Genomic DNA, 6,855 nt, shown 5'->3' with positions numbered 1-6,855 from the left:
GAAGGCACATTTTTTGCATTGGAAAAATCCGGAGGCACACCACCAGCAGAAATCATTAAAAAGTGAAATTATTATGTAGAAAGCTGGAACGCAAATGGCGCACGACTAAACTTGAGGTGCACCATCAAGCATGGAGTGATAGTTTAATAACTTATAAACGCATGCTTACCTTAGCTAAAACTAATTATTACTCAAATCTCATCCGCATTAATAAAAACGATCCAAAATTTTTGCCCAACAAGGGACTCCTTCCAGTAGTTCCACCCATTCGGCAGATGACTTTATGAAGTTCTTTAATAAGAAAATTGAACTTATTAGAAAGGAGATTAAAGACAATGCGTCCCAGCTACAACTGGGTTATAGTAACACAGATACGACTGTATATACGGCGGATACTGCAAATATCCAAAATAGTTTCTCTCATTTTGATGAAATAACATTAGAAGAATTGTTACAACGTGTAAAAGGAATAAAACAAACAACATGTTTACTTGACCCACTTCCTGGGAAACTTATCAGGGAGCTTTTTGTGTTATTAGGTCCATCAGTGCTAAATATTATAAACTTATCACTTTCCTCGGGCACTGTTCCCCTAGTATTCAAAAAAGCGGTTATTCATCCTCTCCTTAAAAGACCTAACCTCGATCCTGAACTCATGGTAAACTACCGACCGGTGTCTCACCTTCCCTTTATTTCGAAAATCCTCGAAAAAATTGTTGCAGAGCAGCTAAATGAACACTTAGCGTTTAACAATCTTTGTGAAACCTTTCAATCCGGTTTCAGGGCAAATCACTCGACTGAGACAGCCCTCGCAAAATTGACTAATGATCTATTGCTAACGATGGACTCTGATGCGTCATCTATGTTGCTGCTCCTCGATCTTAGCGCTGCTTTCGATACCGTCGATCATAATATTTTATTAGAGCGTATCAAAACACGAATTGGTATGTCAGACTCAGCCTTGTCTTGGTTTAACTCTTATCTTACTGATAGGATGCAGTGCGTCTCCCATAACAGTGTGACCTCGGAGTATGTTAAGGTAACGTGTGGAGTTTCCCAGGGTTCGGTCCTTGGCCCTGAAACTCTTCAGCATCTACATGCTGCCGCTGGGTGACGTCATACGCAAATACGGTATTAGCTTTCACTGCTATGCTGATGACACCCAACTCTACATGCCCCTAAAGCTGACCAACACGCCGGACTGTAGTCAGTTGGAAGCGTGTCTTAATGAAATTAAACAATGGATGTCCGCTAACTTTTTGCAACTTAACGCCAAAAAAACGGAAATGCTGATTATCGGTCCTGCTAGACACCGACCTCTATTTAATAATACAACTTTAACATTTGACAACCAAATAATAAAACAAGGTGACTCGGTAAAAAATCTGGGTATTATCTTCGACCCAACTCTCTCCTTTGAGTCACACATTAAAAGCGTTACTAAAACGGCCTTCTTTCATCTCCGTAATATCGCTAAAATTCGCTCCATTTTGTCCACTAAAGACGCCGAGATCATTATCCATGCGTTTGTTACGTCTCGTCTCGATTACTGTAACGTATTATTTTCGGGTCTCCCCATGTCTAGCATTAAAAGATTACAGTTGGTACAAAATGCGGCTGCTAGACTTTTGACAAGAACAAGAAAGTTTGATCATATTACGCCTGTACTGGCTCACCTGCACTGGCTTCCTGTGCACTTAAGATGTGACTTTAAGGTTTTACTACTTACGTATAAAATACTACACAGTCTAGCTCCAGCCTATCTTGCTGATTGTATTGTACCACATGTCCCGGCAAGAAATCTCCGTTCAAAAGACTCCGGCTTATTAGTGATTCCTAGAGCCCAAAAAAAAAAGTCTGCGGGCTATAGAGCGTTTTCCGTTCGGGCTCCAGTACTCTGGAATGCCCTCCCGGTAACAGTTCGAGATGCTACCTCAGTAGAAGCATTTAAGTCTCACCTTAAAACTCATCTGTATACTCTAACCTTTAAATAGACCTCCTTTTTAGACCAGTTGATCTGCCGCTTCTTTTCTTTCTCCTATGTCCCCCCCTCCCTTGTGGAGGGGGTCCGGTCCGATGACCATGGATGAAGTACTGGCTGTCCAGAGTCGAGACCCAGGATGGACCGCTTGTCGGGACCCAGGATGGACCGCTCGCCTGTATCGGTTGGGGACATCTCTACGCTGCTGATCCGCCTCCGCTTGAGATGGTCTCCTGTGGACGGGACTCTCGCTGCTGTCTTGGATCCGCTTGAACTGAACTCTCGCGGCTGTGTTGGAACCACTATGGATTGAACTTTCACAGTATCATGTTAGACCCGCTCGACATCCATTGCTTTCGGTCTCCTAGAGGGGGGGGGGTTGCCCACATCTGAGGTCCTCTCCAAGGTTTCTCATAGTCAGCATTGTCACTGGCGTCCCACTGGATGTGAATTCTCCCTGCCCACTGGGTGTGAGTTTTCCTTGCCCTTTTGTGGGTTCTTCCGAGGATGTTGTAGTCGTAATGATTTGTGCAGTCCTTTGAGACATTTGTGATTTGATTGATTGATTGATTGAGTTGACAGTAAAAAGTTGTTGTCACAATTTTTGGATATGACTTTAAACCAGGGGTGTCAAACTCATATACAGAGTGGGCCACAATTTTAAACTGAACAATGCCGCGGGCCAAGGTTGAACAAATTAACCTTTTAATAGGGACCCAAACAAGTTTTGCATTGAAAATTGAACAAGCAAGGCTTGTATAACTTTATAGTGACATGCAAAATCGATTTTCAAATATTGTAGCATCCCGGAAGAGTTAGTATTGCAAGGGGTTCTGGGTATTTGTTCTGTTGTGTTTATGTTGGGTTACAGTGCGGATGTTCTCCCTAAGTGTGGTTGTCATTGTTGTTTGGTGTGGGTTCACAGTGTGGTGCATATTTGTAACAGTGTTAAAGTTGTTTATACGGCCACCCTCAGTGTGACCTGTATGGCGGTTGACCAAGTATGCGTTGCATTCACTTGTTTGTTTGATAAGTCTGCATATAGTATGTGACTGGGCCGACACAATGTTTGTATGGAGAAAAAGCGGACGGGACGACAGGTTGTAGAGGACGTTGAATGCAGTGCCTTTAAGACACGTCCTCAATGATGTTGTTTGGGTGGAAATCGAGAGAAATTTGGGAGAATGGTTGCCCGGGGGATTTTCGGCAAGGGCACTGAAATTCGGGAGTCTCCCGGGAAAATCGGGAGGGTTGGTAAGTATGAGTATTAGCGGTGAATGCGGTGTTATAATACCGGCGGGCCAGCTCTAATGTTAATTTGATATTGCCTCAAGGGCCAAATTAAATTACACGGTGTGCCAAATTTGGCCCGTGGGCCAGAGTTCGACAACCATGCACCAATATAGCTCTCGTCTCAAAGTAGGTGTACTGTCACCACCTGTCACATCACACACCCTGACTTATTTTGAGTTTTTTGCTGTTTTCCTGTTTTTTGCTGTTTTCCTGTGTGTAGTGTTTTAGTCCTTGTCTTGCGCTTCTATTTTTTGGGTATTTTCCTGTAGCAGTTTCATGTCTTCCTTTGAGCGATATTTCCCACATCTACTTTGCATTAGCAATCAAGAATATTTTAGTTGTTTTTATCCTTCTTTTTGTGGACATTGGAGATGTCATGTTCAGATGTACTTTGTGGACGCCGTCTTTGCTCCACAGTAATTAGTCTTTGCTGTCGTCCAGCATTCTGTTTTTGTTTACTTTGTAGCCAGTTCAGTTTTAGTTTCGTTCTGCATAGCCTTCCCAAAGTTTCAATCCCTTTTTTTAGGAGCATTCACCTTTTGTTTATTTTTGGTTTAAGCATTAAAAACCTTTTTTACCTGTACACTGGCTCCCGCTCTTTCCGACATCTACAAAGCTACCGGCTGCCACCTACTGATATGGAAGAGTGTAATGTGGTAAGTCTGCCGATCTCCAGACAGTCCAGACACTCAACAACAACACATCATTTGCAGAAAATAATTACTGGTTTGCAAAAAATATATTTAACCCAAATAGGTGAATTTAGATAATCTCCAACGGCACACCAGACTATATCTCACGGCACACTAGTGTGCCGCGGCACAGTGGTTGAAAAACACTGGTTTAGTTGTTGTTGCTTTATGCACTTAACAATGAGTTCCCAGCTTCAAACTTAAACATATTGATTAATTAAAACACATTATGTACATACATACACCAATGTGGCTGGGATTACACTGCTGTTATGTTTTCATGTCATTTTTAATAATGGTTATTAAAAAAAAAAACAATTGAAACTGTTCAGGTTTGTAGGCTCAATTATAGTAATAATTCACACTGCAACATGCTTATTATGTGTATTGTGTTGTGACAAAGCATAATGTGTGAATAAAATAGATTCAATTATTCAAAGTTTTGTCGCATAGGTTTTTGCGTGGGATATTTTCTGTTTACTCTTGGGCGGATAAATATATATTCAGGTAACACCTTAAAAAGGCTGCCGGAACTACTTTTGAAATGGCTGTTTTTTGACGTCAAACATAACATCCATCCATCCATTTTCTACCAAAATTACTCAAATCGAGAATAATGCGAGTACTTACTATAAAATACTCTTTACTTCAGTTGAGTTTTCTACATAAGAGTTTTGACGACAATGCGTGGAATCTAAGACGGAGAAAAGCAGAGTCTTTCTGAGTTGCTTCCCAGAAGATGTGAGACAGCTAGGTCTCGACGTTGGCACTTTTATTTATTTTTGCATTTGACATCAGAAAGTATTTTAGGGACACTATTCGACTGATTTTAATTGTAATTATGATTTATTTTATGAGGATTTATTTTATGATTTCAATTGTAATTATGATTATTTTTCAGGATTATTTGATATTTTCATTTTTGCCTTTCTGTAATTTTCTGTAAAACGCTTTGAATTGCCTTGTGTACAAATTGTGCTCTATAAATAAACTTGCCCTGCCTCGCCTTTTTCAACATGGTTTATTTGCGTAAGATAAGTTAATGTGTAATCAACTTAAAATATGTTTTCCCCAATGTAAACTACCATAGTCAAATAATTCCACTGCAAACCCCAAATGTTTAATTTCTTCGTAATAAGCTCAGCTTGATACAATCAGATAATAAAACTTTTGTAAAAAGTACTGTAAAATTCAGAGTGAAAATTATGTAAATTTCAATATTCTCAGTCATTGTCATTTTTAAAGTCAATTCTGTTCAGTCCCAGCCCCTCTTACATGTAGATATTTTTTAAGAGATTCCGGGTCGTTCAGCAAACCTGCCCTGCATGCCCTCGCCTTCATACCATAGGACATTGCTTATTGGACAGAGGCCCTTTTTGGCATACATCAGGTCAGACTTGTGGTCAATATGAGACCAGACCTCGATTAGCGATGGCTGTAATGTTGCTTTGCATGCACAATGCCCGCTGGATTCTGACCAAGTCTCCTCCTGAAACTTCAATTACATACTGATTATTGATGCTGACCTGTGAATACAAAGCACTTAGTAAAAAATGAAGCAGCTAAAATTGGACCTCCTTGATGTGGGGGAAATAACTGATCGCCTGCTGAATTTATCAGTTTACCAGTTATCAGCTTTTTAATAAAATAGATGAATAGTCCATATTTTCTGCAAAGAGGTGGCGACCTGTCCAGAGTGTGCGCCGCCTTCCGCCCTAATGCAGCTTTCGTCACGAAAGTTTGGTTCCACAGGTCTTGTCCAGGAAGTGCCTATCGAGGTAGAAGGCTCCCATCATGCACTCCCTGTTATTACACCTGCCTGGTCCACATGAATAGAGATGCACTCTCTCTGTGAACTAAATTAAACTGCAGAGGTTGAGAAGCACAAAGTTGTTTCCCTAAAAGTGGTAAACGCCTGTTTTGTTCCTAAACTGTAAGAAACCGAACAACGACAAAAATTGGAATCTTGAAGTAAATGCAGTGTACAAATATACACTCCAAACAAACAGCCTTTTTATTATTATTTTTGAAATCATCGTTTCACTCCATAAACACAGGAATGATTCTAATTCGTTGTGAAAATGTACTCTTCCAAGAATTTTTGTAATGTATTGTTGAAGTTGAATTGTTTCTGAATCGATATCTCAAATATCACAGCTTAAAATACCTCAGGGATCAACAGATTTTTTATGGATTTACAAAAATATTATGACAGAATTTTGAGATGCCCTGATATTAAATAATTGGACAGGATAGCATGGGATAGGATAGCACTATATTGTCATTGCACTGAAAAAGCACAGCAAAATCAAATTTTCAGCACAAAACAGTTCAAGAGCAGACCTACATTGAACATGGTGACAGAACAGGAACGCTGATGGGTCTCCGCTGGGCGGTGCCCCGTTTCAGGTGGGAAAAGGTGGACGCCGGGGGTTGGGGAGTGGGGGTTGTAGGGGATGATTATAAACAAAAGTTGACCCTAGACTAGGCTTCTGTGGGGAAGGTGGGGTCAGTCTGGGGTGAGGAAAAAAATTGATAAGCACATATACATGTTACAACACAGAAACCAGGACGAGACTTGCAACAATGGGGCATCCGGTGTCGAAGCTGCAGCCCTTCTGGCGCTGCTCCAGGCTTCCATTACACCTCAAGGTGATTAAGTGGTGGCAAAATATGTGGGGTGGGGCCGGGGTTATGTGTGCATATGTGGCAGTCCATGGTCCATGATGTGTGTTATGTCTGTAGGCCTGGAGTTGCTTTGCAGGCGCAGCGAACATAGTTCAACTCCACAGGTGTTGTTGACAGGAAAGGAGTTTATTGAGTCTTCGCTGCATTGTCTTCTAGGGTAATATTGAGGCAACAACCTTGACAGGTTGCTTTCAGCCAGAG

Source organism: Nerophis ophidion, linkage group LG06, assembly GCF_033978795.1.
Source record: "Nerophis ophidion isolate RoL-2023_Sa linkage group LG06, RoL_Noph_v1.0, whole genome shotgun sequence".
Taxonomy (NCBI): Eukaryota; Metazoa; Chordata; class Actinopteri; order Syngnathiformes; family Syngnathidae; genus Nerophis; species Nerophis ophidion.
This window is presented reverse-complemented; position numbering follows the sequence as displayed.